Genomic DNA, 24,842 nt, shown 5'->3' on the forward strand with positions numbered 1-24,842 from the left:
GCACAAAATTTCCAGGGTCAATTTCATTCAATGCGACTTTTAATGACCTCAGAATACGTGTTCAAATTGGAGTACACTGGAGGGCAAGAAGATATTGTGCACAAGTGTAAACAACCACAGTGTTCCTATGATCCAAACCCTGAGGAGGTTTTATAATGCAAAGGCCTGCATGGAGGACAATGACAAGAGCAGCAGAGCTAATAAAAAGTAAATGGAGACTCTTCCATGTTCCACTAATGTGTGTTTTCACTCAATTTCAAGCATGGCTGCTTCTATACGATCCATGCATCCCATTTAAACTACTACCAGATATAACATTTATCCAATTTGTTTAATGCCAGTTTGCTTCCAATTCTGCTCTTGTCGCGTGCAAACTCAGGCGTTCCTTGGTGTATAGTGATAGTGGAAAAACGTAAAACCACAAAACTAGTCTTAATCCAGTTTAAGCACAGATGATATGACACATTCATCAAATGTGATACTGTGTAGTATCTACACCAGTGATCACCAACTATTTTGAGACCAAGATCCCTGTTCCCTAGTATTTAAGTCCCAGCACTTAAATTCTATATTAAATTATAGCTACATATACATACATTGATTTATTTCATACAAAGTAAAGTAAAAAAGATTATCTGGCCTACCGTGCACACCCATATAAAAATGAAGCCCAGCTCATTGTGACATCACAGGGAGCCAGTGTTGGAAAAAACTGTCTGTAACGGCGCATTGAGAAACCTCTTTCACGGCTCACTTCCAAATGTGCAAACCTCATTACATCATTATCTGACATTTTTTTTTTTTTGGGGGGGGGGGGGGGGGCACCGATATAATCATTTTTTTTCTCAGATTTTTTTTTTTAATAATATGCAATGACCGGTAAAGTCTCAAAGATCGACCAGTAGCTTGCGATCAACGGGTTGGTAACCTCTGATCCACACCATATCTGTCAATCTCTGGAACTGTTTGGAAAATAGCAAGGACTTGGTCCACATTGTGGACCCTCAACAAACTATAACAGTGTGAAAACTTTTGCATCTTTTGCAACTTTTTGTTTGTTTCAAAAAATGTTTGGGATCATAAAACAAATTTAAATATTAGTCAATGACAATGAAACTTTTTAAGGGAGAAAAGAATGTACTTGTTCCTGATCCTATCCATCCTGGTCACTCCCAATGTGAACCTCAGCATCCACAACTCTGCTACCTCCAGTTCTGCTTCCTATTGACATTGACTAATATTTAAAATAGTTTAATGATCTGAAACATTTAAGCATGACAAACGTGCAAAAAAAATCTAAACTCATGAAGGGGGGGAAACACTTTTTCACACCACTATAAGTGATAGCAATGTTTTGTACCAACAAGTTTCAACTATTCTTATGACATTAGTGGATCTGAAGTAGCCACAATATTATACATAGCACTAATTGCACATCAAACCATATTAAGAACAAAAGCCACAATAATATAACTGTACACGACTAGGAACAACACATTAAAACTTATGTCATGTTGGCCCGCATTCTAAAGTCAGCTCAGAGTTTTGGCCCTGTGTGCGATTGTTTGACACCCCTGGGCTGATGAAAAGTTCACTTTGTCTTTAATAATACTGATGTGCAGTATATGCAAATAAAGCAAGCATACCATGCTCATGCTTCGGTCATCCAAGTAGCAACACCACCTTCCCCACTGTGTCCCATTCTCTGGTGTGCCACTAATTACAGTTGAAACGTGGAAGTAACCACCTCACCTCATTGTCCCGAAAAGGATTAAGTCTCCCTGCATGCTGCGCTTTTGTTGTCGACTTACTGTATAGAGACAGTTTTGGACGTGCGGTGCATCCTACAAAGCAAATCGCCAATGAGCGCAAAGATTCAAAGCTGTTGCCTCATATGTTGTACAATGAGGTTGAAAGGAGCAAAATAACAATGTCGGTGGAAATGGTTCTCTGGCTTATCTCACAGAATACAGCACTCACAGCTGCTTTTTTTATTTAGTCTTTCAAAACCTGAAAACAGTGAAACCATTGTATCACTACAGAGGCAACAGGCAACAGTATTTTTGGAGAAAAGTGTGCCGTGTGTTCAACCTTGGTATCTAAAACATTCAATAATACTTCATTTTCTTGTCATTTTAGCAACTTTTACTGTGAAGATAATTGAATTTAATTTTTAAACTTTTACTGTGAAGATAATTGAATTTATTTTTTTAAAAAGTGCATGTTAAACACAGGCGTATGTGAATTTATGGTATGTAAAAAAATTATTGAAGCCTGTCAAACAAGTGTTACATAAAATACTTATTAATATTCACATCATAAAACAAACATTTGATTAGAATTGCAAAACACATCAAAGCACATTTCAACTTCCATTATGTCCAAAGTGTAACAAGCCAGTGAGAGACAGATTGTTCAATGTCTTGTTTCTGATCTGTGTCCAAGCATAATTAGTCCTTTGCCAGTATTTGGCCTGCAGAACGAAAAAACCCCAGAAGGGACTGCAAAATGACAATGGTTATAAAAGCGAGAAAAGCTGCGAAATGTGTGAAAGACTAACAGACTGACAGAAAGAATTCATTGTGTCGTCCAGACTCTCAAGCAAGAAACATAATGCCCTGACAGAGTACTCAAAAATCCATCAACCAATGAACGGTTGTTAAGAAAGGAAGGCTGTTCATAATAAGGACTCTGCAAGGACAGCACAGTACACTTAATCCTTCTGCTGGAAATGGCAGTAGGTTTTATTCAAAATACATCACTTCCTAACCGGTTCTCCACAACAGAGCAAACTATCATTCTGCATTTTTAAAGACAATATAAATGCAAGCAAACCAGTTCCAGCATGATTTACATACAATTACTGGTTTTATTTGATAGCTTCAGTGCTCCAGCGTTGGGTTGAAATGTTATTGCTTTAGTATATACAGGGTCAAGACTTTGAAAACTTCAACAGTAACCTTTTGAATAGGAAACAGTATGTAAGGCATATCCTTACGCTGCAACAAATATACTTGTGGTTGAGTATTCAATGCATTACAGTGGAACCTCGGTTAACTTGTTGCAGAAGTTCAGACAAACTAACCAACCAAATCCATTCTTCCCATTGAAAATATTGCCATTTCAATTACAGTAATTCCTCGCTTTATTGCAGTTCCAATGCTGCTCCCCTCACTTTATCACGGTTTTTCAAATTATATTATGGCCTATGATTAGTCAGAAAATATTGTTATAAAGTTATATGTAGTATTCTGGTCACTATGCATCAGTAATGTTGATGTGAGATTGCATTACATTTTGCACTGCAAGGCTATTGACGATTGAGTGACTATTATATGTGACTATTAAGATAGCCAAGCTGAGCAGACATGCCATGGTTGAGATTGAGTGGGAAAAAAAACGTTATCCTCTCATACTGTCTGGATGTGGTAAGTTTATGTCTTCTTTGTCCTCCTTCCCAACTAAAACACCTTCTAAAGTTTAGAATAAGTAAATTGAAGAAACTAACTAATTTCCTCATCTGTTTTGTCCCTGCAGGGATACCATAGCAATGTGATGTAAACAATTTGGGTGTTATTTCACGTCTACAGGGCTTTGATGATATTAAACCCTGTATTTAGAAAGTCAGAAACCGGTTTAACCTGGCTCATATATTGTGGAAATTCATTTAACGCGGGTTTGGAACCAATTAACCGCGATAAATAAGGTATTAATGTCATGTAAGAGATGAGGATGCTGAGGTTCTCATTGGGAGTGACCAGGATGGATAGGATCAGGAACGAGTACATCATAGGGACATTACATGTTAGAGGTTGGAGATAGTCAGAGAGGCCAGACTGAGATGGTTGGGACATGTCCAGAGGAGAGATAGTGAATATATTGGTAGAAGGATGCTGCGTTTAGAGCTGCCAGACAAGAGACGTAGAGGAAGACCAAAGAGGAGATTTATGGATGTAGTGAAGGGAGGACATGAAGGGAAAAGCCCAAAGACAAAATAAGAAGAATTGTTTCTTAATTGTATGAAAACACGTGTATCAAGATACGTATTGCAGTGTCTATCAAAGAGATGCACAACCCTAGAATTTACTATAACACAAAACAATGACATTGCAATAAATTGTGTGCTTGATTATGGCTTAGAATGTTTCAATCTTCATTACTATCCATGAGGGAAAGTTGTGTTTTTGTTTTTAAAAAAAAAAAAAAGAGGTCACAAACATCCCAAATCGTATAAGGGGTGACCTGAGAGGGTACGCTGTATCCATGAGGCCAGCCAGATACTGTACAGTAACAAATCAAGTGTTAATTAATTCCAACTAATCAAAAATTCCCTTCACTTACGCACTTGAAATGCATCACGCATGTGATTATCCCGTTTTTACACTCGCCAACGTAATGATCATCTAGGACAATCCCTATTTCTTCCATCACCCTGTCAACTTGCATAGAGGAAGAAAATGATGGGAGTCAACAATGCATGGAACATCAATGAGTCCGACCACCACTGTCGATTTAAGTGGAATCGACTTCTGCTCATTTCCCAAATTACCCATATCTGACTGGCCCACCGCTGCAGGGGCAACAGGAAGAGTGTGTCTCTCTTTTCCATGCACACATGCATTCCATTTCTCTGCAGGGAATCAATGATGTCTGCTTAATTATTGGGTACATTTAATCAGCGGCAGCAGTACTTACTGCCGTGTGACCTCGTAGCTGTTAGTAAGTCATTCGCCTTCTATTGGTAGTGCGTTGTGCCATCACTATCATTAAAAGTAGAAGGCTTTAATTGTTCATAGGTATGCGGGAAAACAGAACAAATCGTTGCACTGTGTGTTTAGTTTTTGTAGCATCATTATTGGTGAAATGTTGTTCTGTGGGTCATCAAAACTCATACATGTGACCCCAAACACAGATACTGGATAATAGTGCATGACTGCTGGATGTGTATCACAAAAAAAAATTGTGTATCTGTTTTGTTTATCTATTTTTAAGATTAACCATTTGACCCTGAAGCTGGAGTTTATCGAACAGATAAGAAATCAAACTGCGGGCAACAAGTCAGAGCAGTTACTAGGCAAATACGGTTTCACCACAAAGTGCTCAACTTGCTCTATTGTGGCACAGTGGGAAGGTTGGCTGGGGATCCAATGCTTGATTCAATTTGGTATTTTAGAAACTGAAGGGGGGAAAAATGAACAATCATATGTGAGCTGGAAATGAATATGTACAACAATGCCTTATATTGACAGAATAAGTACGTAGGAAAAATCGATCATACTCATGAGGAGGGCTTAATTAGCGGTCAGTGTTGTTTTTAAGAACACTATTGTCTTCAATAAAAGGAGAGAATGGACTGTTTGCCTAATGGACCGAGCAGACCCTTTGCACTGCAAAATCGAACAAACACATAATTAATTTTTAAAAAGGAAGCAAGAAATAGTGGAAATGTGTTATCAGGTACTAACTTTCCCAATAATTGGGCTTGAAAAAAGATCTCTTCTCATAAAGAAGCCAAATGGTGACATCATGTATGTTTGACACAAAAAAATATCTTCCTGAAGATTATGAACAATAGTAAGTCAATGACAGTATATCACTCATACTACTAGGGTATAAATACAGCAGAGGAGCTAGCAATAACATTATAATGTATTAATATTGTAATGTAAAAACAAAATAAAAAACAATTTATTTACATTTTCTGGAAAAAAAACAAAAAAGAATGCAATCAAGCGCTAAATTGCAACCCAATTTCAAGTTGGTGACTTTGAAGGTCATTTAACATGTGGACAGCATTGACCCCCTTAGGGCTGTCCTGTTGGCTAACAATGACAGGGCAGCCGTGGCATGAGGCAGGAGGAAATGAATTGAGGTCAGCTTGTTTGACTGTAATGCAATAACACCGGCCATAATAACGTATCCATGTGGAATTTTAAAAGCTCAGTCGAGCCAATTATTAGGTATATCTTGCAAGCCAGCAGACAACAGCAGTGTTATGCATATTAAGTGGAAAAAAATCTCATCAGGAAAAGGCATTTTCTATGAAATTATGCAAATGGCACAATTGGAGCAATTATAATTGTGTGCATATGTGCTAAGAATCTAATATGGCGTGCGTGTGAGAGATAGGCATGTTAAAAGGTAATGACACCATTGTTGTAATTGACAGACAGATGGAAGGACCAGGCAGGCAAATGGAAGGTACAATTAACTTGTATGGAAAGGTGTTGGTATGATTGGTTGATGTGGACCCTAGTCTTATTCAGAGGTGTTATGTCAAATGAGAGCTGTGGTTCAGAGAATCAGAAGTATTGGGACATCATGGTCAGCCACTTCGGGCACAGAAGAGGGAGTATCAGTGTGCTCAACGGCCTTTTCAAACACTCACTCATCACACATCATCCAGAGCCCACACACAAAAAGTTCCTCCTGCACCAAAAGTGCTTCATCGGCATTCTTCATCCCCAAATTTTGCCCACACGTGCAAGTACAGCAGGTTGGAACCGGGGCTGAACCTGGTGAGACATTTTTGAGGCACATTTTGCTGGGTGCAAAACTTTTATCACTCTCACAAAGTCCCACACACGGCAGACATGCTTGTTCTGGATGCTGCAACGGAAGCGGAGCTGATCTGGGAAGGGGATCTGCGTTTTTAAAGCAAGCATCGGCCAATGCGGATACCATACTTCCACTGATATCGGCCGATGGCGATCGATGTGTAAAAATGATTATAGGGCTGTTACAAAACTACGAAAATATTCCATTTATAAATAAGGAATAAGGAAAATGATAATTCTACTTGAGTACTAACACTACATTGTAACCAGAAATAGCTATTACTCATCAACCGGACTACACTTGCTTGGAAAAGGCCACACCCCTCAAGACGCACATTTTTCCATACGTGCCGATTGAGCTTAAAAAACACACACTGACTTGACAGCGCTTTCTCAGTTTTTTTAGTTGACACTTTGAGAGGTTCATTAGGAAAGGAATCCATCCATTTTCTTCAATAGGGGGTTGGTGGAGCCTATCCCAGCTGTCTTCAGACGAGAGTAGGGTACACCCTGGACTGGTCGCCAGCCAATCACAGGGCACATATAGACAAACAACCATTCACACTCACATTCATACCTACTAAAATACATACAAAATTGGAGTTATGGATGCCACCATTTTGTTAATGTTCTTGTATAAAAGCATATTTGGTTTGTCTGGGTTAAAATAAGCTGTGAAAATAAATAAATACATTTTGTAAAAGTAGCTCTCATAAGAAAAAATGTTGGAGACTTTTGATTTAGAGTCAAAAACATGCACGTTTTTGGAATATGGAAGGAAAGCGGCGTACCCAAAGAAAACCCACACACAGGAAGAACATGGAAACTCCACAAAGGGATGCCCAGATATTCAAACCCAGCTTTTCCCAATCTCCTGATGGTGTAGCCTACATACTAACCACTATTAAAGTAAACTCACTTTTGAAGGCTATTGACTCATGAAAGTCAAAATTTTCACTGAATAGTGTATATGAGAAGAAAATACACATTCAACATAAAAATGTACATCATCTTTCAAAAGTACAGTACACACCTCTCACTTCAGAAACCATTTTATTACACTATATATGCCTGAAGAGACATCCATCCATCTTCTGGAGCGCCAGCTTCATTTAGACGAAGCATGTTCTGTGACATTGTGAAGCAGAGCATGATCCGTTCCCTTTGAGAACTGGGCTGCATGGTACTTGATAAGCACACCTCCAAGATGACCTCCAAGTACCTTGCTGAGGAACATGAAGGTGAAAGTGATTGAGTGGCCAAGTATGACCCGTCCAGACCTGAACCTCATGCAGAAGAAAGGAAGTTGGAGTGCAAAGTGTCTACCACCCACCAAATTCCAACAGCGACCTGCAAGCTTGCTTCTTCATACACTCGCCCACGGAGCTTCAGCACCACGCTCACAATGCCTCAGACCTCCACCAAAAGGTAGGCTACATATGTGAGATGCCACCACTGCTGTTGTGTTTTTAGTTTTGAGTTTGTTAAATTCATTTTTATACTGCTATGTGAAATCAATGCACCAAGGAATTTCTGGTACTGCTTAAAATGACCAAAATACAACAAGTATTACAGGTTATCATCAATGTATCTGCTACTACATGGTTACAGGATGTACTATGTAGGCGGCACAGACGTGTCCCAGTAGGTGCAGTCTCTTTTGTTTTCAAGCAGTATCAATAAACACTCCTTTTTTTTACTCACACTAAGGTGTCTGCATTTTGGAGTTCAGCCCACAACCCCGACTCTTCTTGACAATGCTAAAAATAAAACTTAATTCTAAGTATTAATATATTTTTGTGATTTGTTTTAAATATTGTTGATTCAAAATGATTACAACAATCTCTTGTATTTGGTGGTAACAGTTAAATAACCACATCAAGCAAAAGTAAACTTCCAAATTGACAGACCACCCCCTAATAGCTACATGAAATGGTTTAGTCCACACACTGTCTTCACGTGCTTCACGTAGATGAGAAGAAGGCAAATGAAAAAGGTGTCAATACGTGACATGTATTTTTGTGCTTGTTGTGGAAATGAATATGTTAGCTTAATGTCCACAATGAAATAAGATAGAGTGTTAGCATGTTGTTAGCATTTCACTCCTTTTTAACCAAGATTTAACCAGCCCAGGTAAATGTTTATCATGGATTATTAAATCATATACCAGATTTAACAAATGAGAAAATTACCCGTCCATGTCCCAGTGAAGAAGGTGAGCAACATTGTGCTCAATGACATGTAACTTATCATTGCAGCGAGTCCGTGGGAATTACAAAAAAAAAATGTTGTGATGACAGAAGTTATTTTCTTTAAAAGTAGATAGGTTTTAACGGGTTATGTATCTTATCTTCTGTGCATGTTTTTACTTGGGAAAGGTGACACAAAGAGAAACTATTACGATAAGAATCCAAATGTGTCCAAGACAGCTCAGACTGAAAAGCTTCACATAATCCCAAAACGCACAGGTATCAAACAGCATGCGCTGCTCACTGCAGTGCAGTTATTGTATAAACAGAATCAAAGTGTATTTACCCGCCAGCTCAAGGCGTCTCTTGGGCCGCTATGTTTGCGTCTCTGAACATCCTTCACAGGTGACCTAGAGGGGCCTTCACACCTGAACTTTCCGCTTTCTACTTCACAGTAGGCGGGGGAAAAGCATGAGCGTCAGAGGTCATCTGGAAGCTTTCCTTATTGAAAGTGCACAAGCGCAAACACACACACACACACACACACACATTTCAAACACAAGCACACTGTAGCATCAGGGGATTTACGCTGTGCAGTGAATATCTTGAAAATGCACACATTTGAAGGAGAGGTTGAAAGATATGGAAGACCTTTACAGGCTATTTCCCGGCCCAGTTACTCAGGTGGAAGAGAAAAATAGAAAGTGGGATGAGCGCCAACACAAACTGTTGAAAGATGCGTGGAGAGTCAGCATGAGAACACGAGGAGGGAGAAGCAGCAATGCCGAAATCTTATGCAGCACTTAAAAAGTGGAGGTTCTCCAGTTTGGATTCGAGTGACTTGCCTTAATGAGGACCATTAACGCGGTTTGCCCACATTCCCTAAACGCTGGGGAGGGCTGGAAGATGGTCGGCTAAAAATAAAACACCTCAAGCAAAACAGAGATTCATGAGGCGGGTGCTTAGAATAAAAAAAAAAAAAAAAAAAAAAAAGACATGCTGGTAGGAGAAAGAAGTGCAGCACCACTTCCTGGTTGATCCTAGAAATGGAAATGAAGAAACATGTTGCCCTTATGAATACTTAAAACAAGAAAGGAGCATGATCTGAAACAATGTGTCATTAATAGTCATTAAATCTTGAAGAGAAAGCACAAAGGTGATTTTCACTTGCAAGCACCAGAGGGCACACTTAAGTCAGACTAGTTTGACGACAAAATGGGCTTCAGTAAGGTGAGGAGTCGTTTTAAATCAAAGAATATGCTTTAGGCTGCACGGTGGTTGAGTGGGTTGCCCCACAGCTAGGAAACCCAGATTCGACTGCCCTCTCGTGTATCTCTGTGCGGAGTTTGCATGTTCTCCGGTTTCCTCCCACATTCCAAAAACATGCATGTTATGTTAATTGGTGACTCCTAATTGTCCATAGGTATGAATGTGAGTGTGAATGGTTGTTTGTCTATATGTGCCCTGTGATTGGCTGGCGACCAGTCCAGGGTGTACCCCGCCTTTTGCCCGAAGACAGCTGGGATAGGCTTCAGCACGCCCGTGACCCTCATGAGGATAAGCGGTGGAAAATGAATGAATCAATATGATATTTGTTGTAAATATAGAATTCTTTACAAACCAACATGACCATTAGCAAACGTTAGCACCTTATTATTGTTTTTTCAGTTGTGGAATTTTCAAATTTTCTAATAGAAAATATAAGCTAATGCTAATGGTGGATTTGTTGTGGATTTATTCATGACAAGCACAATTAAAGACTGATTTATCTGCACTCTGCGCCATGAAATGATCATTTTTATATTTCAACAAAATGGTCCAACATGGGCCATTTGCCTCAGAGCTACACTAAGGCAGAGAAAATCTTGCCTGTCAAAGTCCGCTATTGTGCACATATTTCTTTCTTCAAATGGGTAGTTCACATTTTAAGATCCTCTCAGGGTTTCTTCTCCTGGCTAGATGTTCGCACACAATGAAGCAAAAGCACACAACAACCCACACTGCCGTCCTCGCTTCTGTGATTCAGTAGTGATATACGGGTCCCATTTGTCAAATTTACAGCACTCAGCCAAACAAGATATCCCCCAGACCTCACATACTACAAAGCCGCAGCTTTGGTCAGTATATAACTGCTTGACTTCCCTTCTTATTCTGGCTATAACAAAAAGACAAATATAAAGCACACACATGTACTGTGCGAGACCTCAGGCATTTAGACAGGAAAGTGCCGTGATGAGATGAGCGTAATCGACACATTCATCTTTGCTTCGCTAAAAAAAAAAAAATACAATATAGCTGCCATGGAAAACACCATCAACTTCAACATCAACTTGTATGAGCAAATGCAAAATTAAATATTGAACCGGCTTCCACATGACATATTAAGTACTGTATTACACTCTGCATGTGCCTGAGTAATGTCCATCCATCCATCCATTTTCTATGCTGGAGCCTATCCCAGGGTACACCCTGGACTGGTCCAACGGACCAATCACGGGGCACATATAGACACACGCTATAGTCACACTCACGCCTGCGTTTGTTTTTTTTCCTCATCTTATTAACAGGTAAATATGGTCAAACAAAAGTATTTAGACACCAGATTGTTACAACTAAATACTAATAAATGATTGGCAGGATGTTTATAATTCAATTAGCTTGTGTGCAAAACTGCCACACTGTTAGTGTAATGAGCACAGAGAGAATCTGTGAATTTACCGTTTTAGTTACAGCAAGTGAGAAAAAAGCGCTATTGAAAATGGATGAATGGATGGAATTACGGCAAAGAAAACTGATGATGCTTTCCCTCCTTCTTAGCGCAGTTTCTTTATAAATCTCATTGGCATCTGATAGACGATGCAGGCACTAATGAAAGCTGGATAGGTCCATGTTTAACGCTCTACCTAATGGCAAGTAAGCAATTAACACTAATGCAAAAAGGAAAGCACAAGTGCCCTAATTATGTTAATTATTAATCGCCACGCAAGACTAGGGCAGCCTTGTCTCACATTGGTGATAAAATACTAGAGATGTGAATGGGATGGAAACGGTGAAAGAAATTAACACACAAGCAGCATCAACGTGTGTAAAGGTTAACAAATGCCGGCTGCCTCATCTGCAATTTATGACAATATTTTTCCATATTTAAGCCCTTTGCAGAGGCTCTTACAGGGCCCATCTGCAATAAAAACCTACCCAGCAACAAACTGCTGAAACCTCCAGATGAACGAGCAGAGGAAGAGCAGTCGGTGAGGTGGATGTCTTTACATTCAGACTGATGACTCTACAACATAGATGAAGCCTATGAAAGGTGTGATAATTGATTAGTTGATTATTAACCAGCAGAGACGCTGTGGATTTCAAGAGTTGAACTCCATCCATGCAGACCTCCACTATAATAACTCTTGATGACATTATTCTGAGCAATATATACAGCAATCACCTGTTTATTGCTGTTGAGTGATTCCAGACCTGACCTTGACAAGTACATTTCTGCACAGTTCACATAGTCACCTTTACAAAAATAAGAATAAATACAGCATTCAAGACATTTATAAGTCTTGTGTTCATTGCTATAAATGTGTTCCCTAAGACAGAAAGTCACGTCTGGGGTTCAGAGAGCAAATCAAAGATCAAATCTGCCATTTGTGTGTCTCACCAAACATTGCAGTAACATTACTGACACCCGGTGACCAGTGAAGAATACCATATATCATTCACAGGCTCTTTGAATGTGTCTTATGAATGCCGTATGCTGTGTTGGTATTTTTATTTTACTTAATTTAGCCAAAATATACATAGAATTTGCTTCTACATGCATAATTTTCATGAATAATAGGCCACATTCAACTAGGAACCTGCATGATTCATGAATATGTTTTTTTTAAAGAGTGACACGCGAACTTGGAAATGCAAAGTGGCAAGAGACAACAAAAAATAATATTCAAAAATACAAATAAAATGAAATCACAAATTTAAAAAATTAAGAAAATTACTGAAAATGACTTTCATTCATCTCTCTTCTCTCACTTGTACACTTCAGTGATGGAATCATTAAAAAGCCAAAGAAAAAGTAAATTTCAAAAACAAGATTTGCTGATGTCTGGCCCCAACTGAGTGGGAGTGTTTGGTTATGAAGCACTAGCTAACAAGCTAAACTGAATGTAGAAAAGTCTAATTCAGTCAGGGCTCTATCCATCCATTTTCTATGCTGCTTATCGTCACTAGGGCCGCGGGTATGCTGGAGCCTATCCCAACTGTCTTTGGACGAGAGGCGGGGTAAACCCTGGACTGGTCGCCAGAGGGCTCAACTGGTAATATGAATAAATGCTGCACTAAATGAGATACATATACTGTAATAAACAGCATTTGAGGACACAGTTAAGCCTATTCAGTTGAGTGTCAAGGACAGACAGAGTGATAAGTGGAAAAAACAAAGAAGGATGGAGACAGAAATTGCTCGAGTTCTGCATCTCGGCTCAATGACACCAGAGTCACATGTTTACAATGTTTTGATGGCCTAATGACAGTACAATACAAACAGTAAGGAAATGGAAATACTGACAGAAATTCACTCTTCAGTGTTCTTTACAAAAGAAAGTGAACTGCTGTTTTTTTTTCCTCGCAGCTTGGCTTTCTCATTTTCACAGCTTGTGCCATTTTCCTGTCAGTCTCTCACTCCCTTGCTTTCCACATCAGCACCACTTTCAGCTGCATCCCCCTCCCTGCTACCGCCTGCTGTGACCATGGACAACGTGGGCCTCACTCGGCTTTGACAAATTAAAGCAACTCCATAGATGACAATAACCTTCACAGACCAGTGCGGAGTCTAACGCAAGGGGTCGGGTGGATAGGTTCTAGAAAGAGACGCGTGCAGATAGATGGGCATATCAAGCACGGCAGGGCGTTTACAAATTGAACTCAACATGGAATGTTCATTCAACGATTAGCAGAAGATAGATGGGGATTTAAAGTATTTCTAAATGAGTTTGAACATTTGTAACTCAGCATGAGTGAAGAAGGTGCACTGGACTTCTCTTGCTAAGCATTCCATCATATCTGTAAAACAGCAAAGACAGTTCTGTTGTGTTATTTGAACTATTGAGTTGACCTCACATTAGATTTTAACAGGCATCATGAAAGTGTGTGCAGCATGTTGACAACAAAATAAGTATTTCATTTCTTCATCCCGCAGAAGCGGTAGAAGAACGAGACAGCTGTCTTTTTTGGTCCACTAAAGCTTGCAGGTCATTTGTTGGACAACCGCGAGAAAATAGTGATACGTGTGCCTTAGGTTGACGACCTATGGGTGAAAGCGAGACAATCATTTGTATTATTAGATTTGATTTGCTTATTTTCAAGATGAGGCCGACATGACAAAAGTTGTGTGTTAATGCTCATCAGTCACAACATTAGGTACACCTTATACCACAATAATCTCTAATTCTGTGGGTATCATTGTGGCTGTAGTTTGCAGCGGTGCAATGCATCATACTGAGACATGTTCAGAATATTATGGTTAGGGTCAAAACAATGCACACTAATATTATTAATAATATTATGGTTAGGGTCTAAACAATGCACCCTAATAATATTAATAATATGGTTAGGGTCAAAACAATGCACCCTAATAATATTAATAATACGATTAGGGTCAAAACAATGCACCCTAATATTATTAATAATATTATGGTTAGGGTCAAAACAATGCATCCAGCGCTCAGATTGATGCATCGGTATCACGCAATGCATCATACTAAGAGGTGTTTCTAATATTTTGATCCCAACCTCTTAGTTTGCACCTGCAAACTATGACCACTAAATAAACACATTGTACTGACAGGTGCTTCATACATTTTGACCCAAAACAAAATGTAAGAAACACCTTTTACGGTAGTATAATGAATGGGGCTACACCATGCATTATTCTTGCACAAAACACACTAAACTGAGCGTGATGTCTTGTTTTGTTAGACATTTAAAAAGGTGCACCGAATGAAGTGTCTGCTGGGTCAGCTGAAACGAGTGCACAATTAAGACAATTTGTTTAGTACGCCATGCAACCAGAGTAACAACTATTTTTTCTCCTGAGAGAACAGACGGGAGGAACTTCAGACACACATCCGTAACTTCACTCACCAGCTATGATGTGACTTGTAGAAAGCTTCCAATTTCTATTTTTTTGCTCTCTCTCGTTCTCTGGGTCTATCGTGGCTGGTTTACGGACGTCCTTCCTGTGGAGCTCGGTGCATGGATGTCTCAGCGGTGATGCTGGTCCTTGCGGCTTCCACTGGGCTCAGTCAGATGCGCGCTCCCCTCTCAGTGGCTCAGTTGCAGTGGGGAATGCGAGGATAAACACAGGGTGATGCTCCGCTCGCTCTCCCTCTCTATGGTGAGCTGAGACGACCCCCACCCACTTCTCTCTCTCTCTCCCCCTCTCTCTCGCTTTCTCAGGCTGTCAGCTGCTCACTCAGACTACCTCTTCACGCTGTCGCTCTCTCCCACTGCTATCTCACCATCTTATTTTCTCCTTTCTCAATTGATTTCTCTGCTACTTTCTCCCTCTCTCCTCATTGATCTAGCACACGGGTGGCACAGCCAGTGCAGCCTCTAGTGGCTCCCTTCATGATGCTCAGGGTCTAAAATTTGAACATAAAGGAGTGGAGCAGCCTGGAATTCTGCCCCCCCCCCCAAAAAAAACACCTTGCAGATGCTGTCGCCACATCTCTATGACCATAATTGACCCAACTAGAGTGTTGCATAACTCCAACTCTGAAGTTGGAGTCTTTCGCTATTACAAGTGTACTATTTATTTAATAAACCAATGTTTATGAATGCAAATTGTGTCAGAATATTGTATGTCAATATTATTCATGTATTATTCATGTGACCAGTCCAGCGTGTACATTCTACCAAGTAGGCCGATGTAGGAAGACATCGTTAGCATGTCTCACTCATTTATCCCCGTTTTAACAGGCCAACAAACCCTCTGGTTGGGATGGAACATCAATCCAGTGATTCCTGAACCAGCGGGCCAACATGTTGCCGAGCTACTGGGAGAAGCCATGCAGACTGAAACAGAGAAGGCTGAGACCATTGACCTTAATACAGACCAAAGAATTGAGACTTGGTTGTCAAGATGTTGTCATCCACCCAGGCTGTGTCGCCTACATGAAGTGCAAGGTTCCTGTTGATTTCACCTCATCTGAACCAGTGGCTGGAGTTGCTAGATGTTAGTGATGGTTTGGTAGCGGTCCACCACATCAAGCAGTGGGGAATCACATCCAACATGGCTCAGCTGTGTACAGCTTCACAGTGTTCCAGCCAATCAACAACAACATAGTGGAGACGGATCATATGGACAGCACCAAGGCCAACAATGAAGATTCACCTATTAACGCTTTTGGCCCTTTGGGCTTTCAAATCCCCCTGACGCCTTTCAACAAAGTATGGAAGAAGTGCTCGACTCTCTGCAAGATGTTGCAGAAAAGAAGACTTTCGGATGAAGTCTGAATAGACCCAAAAGACATGGAAGCCACCCAAGCCTTGAGGAGTAAGGTCCCACGCACAGTCGGAGATGTCCGTAAGCTATTAGGTTTCCTCAGCTAATACAGAACATACCGTAAATTCTGGTGTGTACGCTGCAACCAGTAAATTTAGAGGTCTGGACTTAATGAGAATCACAGTACAGTGGGACCAGGGATACCATGGTCCGTCATCATAGTGCATTGACCTCCCAGCGCCAAGGAGGAGAGCTCAGGACTATTGCATATGGCTCCAGGAAGTTGACACCTGTGCAGGTAAGCTTTGTTCAAACGAGCCCCATTTTTAAATGTACGTATTATATACTGACAACCCATTGACCTATGTAATGAGCACCGCAAAGTTCACCACCGTTGGGTTGGTGAGCTAGCCAACATCCAGTTTGATGTCCAGTATCTGCCATGAAGGCTAATGTGGATGCCGATACATTGTCAAGGATACCATTGGACATTGACAAGTATGTTCACTCATGCAGGAAAAAAGTGACAAGTGACAACCATACTTAACGGTCCCATACTGTGCTCCTCTATAAAGGAGTTTAGTTTGGAATTTGTATTTTTTCCCTCCCCTCTACTGTCGTTGTTCCCCTTCTGCCCCATAATTCATCGCCCAATCATACTGTGGGGTCCACCCTTTGTCTCACTGTATAGTATGTTGTATATGTATGAACAGGTGAAAAGGAAATCTGAAATTTCCCCTTGTGGGACTAATAAAGGCATCTCTCTCTCTGTCTCTCTCCCTGGCAACATGGAAAAAAAGCAAAGCCGCCACAAAACAAGCCGTCGCCTACGTCACTGTTTTGAACCCGATAGTTGAACCGTGCAGCTGCCAGAACTGCTTCCAAAGCTCCACAAAATGACCCCGTCATTGGTCAAGTCATTCAATTGAAAGAGACCACCAACACACTGACAAGTGCAGTGAAAAGAGGAGTCAGTGGTCCAGCAAGAAAACTCCTTCACCAGTGGGAAAAGCTTCACCTTGAGAACGGCGTGTTATACAGTAAGGAAAATAAGTATTTGAACACCCTGCAATTTTGCAAGTTCTCCCACCTTGAAATCTTGGAGGGGTCTGAAATTTTAATCTTAGGTGCACGTCTTAAGTTTGTCCATGACCATTTGGATGATCCTGAGGAGACCAAAATACAACTTTTTGGTCTTAATTCCACTCAACGTCTTAGGAGGGGGAAGAATGAAGAACACCATCCCAAAAATATCATCCCTACTGTGAAGAATGGGGGTGGAAGCATCATGCTTTGGGGGTGTTTTTCTACCCATGGGACAGGACGGCTGCTCTGTATTAAAGAGAGGATGACCAGAGCCATGTATGGCAAGATTTTGGAGAAAAACCTCCTTCCCTCAGTTAGAGGATTGAAGATGGGTCGTGGCTGGGACCCGAAGCACAGTTTGGATAACCAAGGAGTGGCTCTGTGAGATATATCAAGGTTCTGGAGTGGCCTAGCCAGTCTCCAGACCTAAACTCAATAGGAAGTCTTTGGATGGAGCTCAAACTTCCTGTTTGTCAGCGACAGCCTGGAAACCTTGCAGATCTAGAGAAGATATGTGTGGAGGAATGGGCCAAAATGGTTGCTGTGGTGTGCCCAACCCTGGTGGAAAAACTACAGGTATCGTTCAACCTCAGTAACTGCAAACTAAGGCTACTGGACCACCTGCCAGTGTTATACATTTTTTATCTCACACACACACACACACGCACGTGTGTTTGTTTTTGGGAACCCCAAAAATAACAAGTCTGGTATTTTGGGGCCTCTATTGGTGCAATTAATGGCTTCACAGTACATGTTCCCGAAGCTTTGTATTTGGAGTTTGCTTCCCATCACGGTTCCCAAACCCGCGCAGGGCGTTCTACGGAAGGGAACAGTCATATCCATTTGGTGTCCTTGGTGCTTGTCAGCCATCCTTGCACATCCTTTTTAATCTTTATTGAAATAGACAAAAAGTGCCAGCTAGCGCTAGATGTTCTGCTGAATGAATGAATTTGACTGCCAAGATTATTTACCCAACTTCACCAGCCAGGAGGTGATCAGACCTTTACATCAAAGTATCCTTTCTTGGAGAAGGAAGGTGTACTTCATAATGTGTTTTTCCAGTTAATAAAAGTCCCTCCTCTGCCCCCCCCACAGATAATACCTTTGTTTAGAAATGCAAACAATTCAACATAATCATTGTTCAATTATGGCCATCCTTACATACTGTATATATTATATAAAACATTACCTACAAGCTATAGGACACTTCCAAGCGTTCTGTTTTGTTTACCTCTACAAATAACCAGTCATGTGGAAATGAATGCATTTTCACTATCCCATAAAGTGCAGCCATTCCTTGCAGTGCCGTCTATTACGGTGAGATGGACCATTTCATGAAAATGTGATGGTGAGCAATGATTTCAATCACATCATCTGTTATCGGCGTGCCCTTAATTGTTCCCAATTGTCTTTGTACTACGTTGTCAAACAAGGCTTAATGGGTTTGTTGTGTCTGTCACATTCACGCTGCAGGCAACACTGTTTATATTTACCAAGATGCGATGCTCAACTAAATAAGACCTGTAATAGGTTTCTTATCAAAGACTTGCCAAGCTTTGGTTGGCTCAGTGAGTGCTTTTGCTTTGCCGTTGCAAAATGACTATTGAGAATAGAAAGTCAGCACACATCAATACGGCAACTGAATAATAAAAATAATACAATTCTTCAGTTCTGGGAAGCTTTTTACATGCATCATTTCATCATTTCATTGCCACAACAAAATAGCGCCAAAGAGTCTTCCTGGAAAAAGGCTAAATATATATGACATAAGAACCTTAATTTGTCATAAAACACAGACAAGGGCAAAATGAAACGTTCTTCAGTATTTAGCTCATATGATGTGTGTGGGTGGGTGTTTGTGCGTGTGTGCCTCAGGAGGATCAGGGGTGCTGACAGGGGATAAAACCTTGCCCTCGCCAATCAATATAGCTTTTCCCTTCACACTGCAACTCTGTCACAACTAGACAACCAGGGTATTGACTCAAACTGGAGAGGCATGGTTAACCAAAAGCGACGTTTAAAAACACACAGAGGTGGCCCAAAAGTGTAAAGTCCACAGTGTCCGAAAGGCAAATGTAGTGTAAAGGCAAATGCTGTTGTTGTTGTTGTTCCTTTACTTCACAGTTTTCCGATACACAAGGGTGAAGATGTTTGAGTGATTAAGTCCTTCGGGCAATTCCAAACTGCTGACTGAATGACGAGTTTCATCTGCTTGAGGAGGTTAAAGTTGCTTGATCGGCACATTTGTTGCAGTGATTATTCAACCCTTTTTTTATTTTATGTCATAAATTATGTATTTTCTTCGTTGTCTCATATATTTGCATTTTTTTATATTTTTGTATCGTCGATGCCAGGTGTTATTTTTGACATAATTACAAGTACAATATATTGTAGCGACCCTGATGTTTTCATGTTTACGTTGTGCTCTTGGGTGTCCGACTGTTCCGGGTGACCGTGAATGCACCAGGGGTGGGGGCGTGTCTGGTGAAGGAAGTGTTGTTGTTGTGTTGCTGGCGGCAGTTGCAACGGCGTGGTTACGGCCGACAGTAGCCACTATTATTGTTGTCAATAAAGAGCTTGTCAGCGACCACAGTCATGTGATTTCCCTAGCGTCGGCAACGACGCTACAATATATAGTTCCTCCCACATTCCAAAAACATGTTAGGTTAATTGGCGACTCCAAATTGTCCATAGGTATGAATGTGAGTGTGAATGGTTGTTTGTCTATATGTGCCCTGTGATTGGCTGGCAACCAGTCCAGGATGTACCCCGCCTCTCGCCCGAAGACAGCTGGGATAGGCTCCAGCACCCCCGCGACCCTTGTGAGGAAAAGCGGTAGAAAATGAATGAATGAATGAATATATATAGTTGCATACTGTACATTGCATAAAAAGCTTGCCAAAAGAAGAACCCATTAAAATTGGTGAGAATCTGGGTACATGTGCAGATACACTTATGAGGAATTACCATATTGACCCATATAGTATAACATCTTTAAAAAGTCTATAAAAAGATGAGGATGGGTGCTCAATGATGTAGACTCATCAAAAAAACTGATGAGCATATAAAAGTTATTTGGGTAAAGGAAATGATGAATGAAATGAAAAAGATCAATTTTGTCTTGTTTTTATTATAATTACTTTCTCTACAAAAAGGTCGATCACCTTACATTCAGGGTTGTCTTACATTCAGTCAGTACAATACTTTTTGTGTGCACACAGCTTTTAGCATAAACCAATACTGAATTTATGTAATCTTCCTTTCATCTGCGTGGTTTGTGGTTTATTTGTTTACCTGCCTGCATAAAGTATGTGGTATTCAAGCTTCCGCTATTCAAACGGTGTGAGACTATGCAGTGTTTCCTCTCAACACTCCCGCTGTTTTACTGTTCAAATCAACAATCGTTTGTCAGCACAGGAGTCCTCCCACACAACCGGTGTTGACTTTGCCTGGAGCCATGTTTAAAGTTGCATTTTTTTGTTGCACAGAAAATTTTTCACACAAATAGTCTTACAATAAAATTTGGGTAAAAGCAAAACCACACTGGAAGCTCTAAAAATAAATACAATTTGCTCAGGGATGCTAGTAATTTTTTTTCATAGTGGAATTTATCCATCCATCCATTTTCTATGCCACTTATCCTCACGGGGGTCATGGGGGTAATGCTGGAGCCTATCCCAGCTGACTTTGAGCGAGAGGCGGGGGGGGACGGTCGATAATGGAATTTATTCCGATCAAAATCCATCTAAATATAAATAATCTGTTCCTGGGTCAAACAGTCACCATCATGCTTGGTTTATTACTGCCAGCCTACGCATTACGTCTCTGTGTCAGCGGGAAATGGTCTGACCGTCAATCAAGCAGAGCGCAAACCAAAGCAGCACAGCAACATGCAACAGATTTTGGAAGTCAGTGCACGCATAAGGTGCACCTGATTACTTGATCACTTTTTGGTAGGGAATCAGGAACTCCAACCACCTCTGCCTGATGGCGGAGTTGTTGGGAATGCCAAAAAAATTGGCATCATTTTAACTACATTTATAGGTCAGAAAAGTGGAAAAAGCATCATAGGTCCCCTTTCCTTTAAATTATATGTGCCCGGGCCACACTTTGTAAACCCTTGCATTAGATTCTTAACACAAGATACTCAAATAAGCAACCGGCTGCTAATGCTGACCCCTAAATGCTGAAAGTTTTATCTAAAATGACAAACTCTTGCGTCTTACATAAGTGTAAAAAGAAGTTAACACTGGAAAACATTCAACAATACCTTAATAACACTGTATGTGCATGGTCATCATTCATTTGGAATTAATGTCACAACATGGCTTCCTTAAAAAAAAAAAAGAAAAAGAAAAATGCACAGTTTTTCAGTTGATGTCATATATGACAGCAGTCCTTTTCTTTGCACAGGTGTCAAAGAAGAAACAAAAAGCCAAAGAAAAAGCTAAACATAAGCCCAGAGTTCATCTTTGGGTACGTGCGTAGGTGTTGTACAATATGTTTAATCTCACGTGATGTCGTGCAGCTTTAGACGCTCGTTTACAGGTGTCACGGAATATGCTCAATAACACTACTTTTTTTTTTCCAAATGGAGTGTTGCAAAGAAGCCAAAGAGAAATCTTTGGGGTTAATTTTTTGACACTCGCATTGTTTTTTTAATATATAGTATGACATCTGACATTACATTATGCATGCAGTGCAGCCATTCAACAGCGGTCTATTTTTAGTCAAATTAACCACAAAAGACATTCAACAAGCCAAAGAAAAAGCAAAAGACACATCTAGACTTTTGTAACACACACTGAAATGCTGTCCCATAAGATTATTTGAGGTCTTAATCGATTGGGGTTTTACTTTTGGCATATTTTCCCCAAATTTTGATAGAATTCCAGATGATAGGACTTCAGAAGTTCCATTAAAGATCCACGCATGCACATACATGCAGATTGTATTCCATTAGATGGAGAAATAGAGAGAAGGAGACAAAGCAACAAAGCAACGGCAGAGGGTGTAACAATGTATTACACAGTGTGGAAATCAGGTTGAAATTTCAGAGATGTTGTCTCTTTTTCCCTGTCTTCTTTCAGTCTTAGGCCACACTAATACTGTGACAAAGCAGAGAGTGACTGCAGTGTTGATGGCAAGCGGGCGGCTTGGCAGGGAAAAGATTAAATCGTTGATCTGTGACCTCAACGCAGGAAATCATGACAGCAATAACAGGAGCTCTGCTGCGTCGATTGCTGTGTTACCCACACAAGTTAGCAAATAAAGGTTGATATATGCGTGTTAGACTGCATATTGACAGCAGCCATTTTGAAAAAGTCAACTTTAACCATCATGAAAACCTTGCATTCGTGGTAGAATGTGTACTGCTCACCTTTGCCTACATGTGACGATGTGATGTGACCTGCTGACATGTACCACCATATATGCGGCTTCTAAGCTCAGCAGAAAAAACAAGCAGCAAATTTCAATCAGCATTTCTTGCCTGTGTGTCTCCAATCAGTCATTCGGGTCAAGGTCGCTCTCAAAGCAGCACAATGCAAGAGGGAATCATTGCCAAAAAATAAAAAAAAATGGAAGAATTACTTATACTAAAGGAATGTGTGGGCGAAGGAGAGCCTCAAAAGACAGCAAACAGAACATTGTGACTATCTTGTCAATGATTAAACATCAATGTATTGGAGAAAAAAAGCCATGTGACCTTTGCGGGATATCTTGTCATCATCCATCCTTCAGCTTCGTCCTTGGTGACGAGTGATTCATCCCTCAGGCTCAACAAGCACACATCCAATAAAATACATCTGTCTTCTCATGTCGAGAAAGAAATGAGGATGAATTGGGAGCACCTAAGCCTTTCTGAGTAGCTTCATCTTAAGCCAGAGGAGCGAGAGCTTGCAGAGCATAATTGGATTTTATTTTGTTGCGCAGGGAGGAGAACTGATGAACGCTGCCTTCTCTGAGCTCCTGGTACAGGTAGCATGTCTAAGTCACTCACACAGTACACAGAGGCCAGAAAGAGATATAGAAATCTATTCCCTAATGGTACATTTTTGGGAAAACATGAAAATACTGTGTTGGTAGGCTACATTAGTATGCCCCAGGGTAGACTGACAGAAACGTGAATGGCAATTCATACCAACAACCTCCCCAAACAACATCTAAACATGCTAGCTGTCATACAAGTGTCAGAATTTAACGCTACAATAAAACTAAATCAAAACTAGAAATGTACCCTTCCATCACATTGATGAAAGGAATTTGAGAATTTATTTCGTACATAGCACTTTTTTTTTACATTGTTAACCTTGATACCCATGTAAAAATAACTTCAACAGTGTACAATAAAACAAAAATACAACAAAATTACTCACCCTTGCATTACATGGAGCAAGGATGTTGAAGTCTAGTCAACTTCCTGCATGGCGCTATTTTACATTTTTAACTGTCAAGTGTCCACCCTCGGTCATCTCTGTGTGGAGTTTGCATGTTCTCCCCGTGCATGCGTGGGTTTTCTCCAGGTACTCCGGTTTCCTCCCACATTCCAAAAACATGCTAGGTTAATTGCCGACTCCAAATTGTCCATAGGTATGAATGTGAGTGTGAATGGTTGTTTGTCTATATGTGCCCTGTGATTGGCTGGCGACCAGTCCAGGGTGTACCCCGCCTCTCGCCCGAAGACAGCTGGGATAGGCTCCAGCACCCACCGCGACCCTCGTGAGGAAAAGCGGTAGAAAATGAATGAATGAATGAACTGTCAAGTGTAAAGATAATTCAAACATGGTGCAGTAAAACAAAACTAAAACCAAATTATTCACCCTTTCATTACATGGCACATATAAGAAAGAGACTATAGACTATGCTACAACGTCCAACTCGGGAAGTAAAATAGCAATCGTAAGTATTATGGGACATAAAGTCGTCTAGGGACACACATTTGTACACTCTATTAATCTATGAATGATTCTCATAAACCCCGCAGGAGATTACTGCACTTTGTCTTTCAATGCTTTAACCTGTTTGTGGTGACAGATAATTCTGCATTTGCTATTATCAGGAGACCCCGAGCATAAAAATAAACACTGGCATGATTATGTTATTTTATATGGTGTTAATACCTACATTCACCTCCTTTCACTGTAGGAGTATGTTGAAGCTACATGGTAAATGCTTTGCTAAGGCAACATCTATGTCAACTGGTTCGCCTCTATTCTGGAGCGGCCAGTCATTTGACCTGGGTCACATTGTTCATTCCCATCCATCTCATTCATTTGCTTAATACGTATTTTCTTTTGCTTCTTTCTCTTCCTAAAGAATGGCACGCAAGACAGCATTATTGTCCAGTAGTACTACTGGTACCTCGATATCATCTCCTATCGCCTTGGTATCCTTTCACAGTTCTGTTTTCTCCTTGAGGTTTATGACGTTTACAAATCCCATCCGATTAGCTTGAACCCTCCAAGTAAAAACATTAAGCGTATTTTTCCTCCTCTTTTTCTCTGTCAC

At 40.5% G+C, this 24,842-nt stretch overlaps 1 protein-coding gene across 4 annotated transcripts in view; it reads right to left on the reverse strand.

Moving 5' to 3' along the window:
* Positions 1-24,842, reverse strand: part of tnr (tenascin R (restrictin, janusin)) — a 155,755-nt gene that overhangs the window by 123,456 nt on the left and 7,457 nt on the right. For 2 of the 4 annotated variants that reach the window (XM_058066132.1, XM_058066131.1), the window contains exon 1: positions 14,885-15,122. The exons of the other annotated variants lie outside the window; for them this stretch is intronic. The gene's annotated coding sequence lies outside the window, so the exon portion shown is untranslated. Of the gene's footprint in view, positions 1-14,884; positions 15,123-24,842 lie in introns of those variants that run through there. 4 annotated transcript variants of the gene reach the window in all.

Source organism: Doryrhamphus excisus, chromosome 3 (genome assembly GCF_030265055.1).
Source record: "Doryrhamphus excisus isolate RoL2022-K1 chromosome 3, RoL_Dexc_1.0, whole genome shotgun sequence".
Lineage (NCBI taxonomy): Eukaryota > Metazoa > Chordata > Actinopteri > Syngnathiformes > Syngnathidae > Doryrhamphus > Doryrhamphus excisus.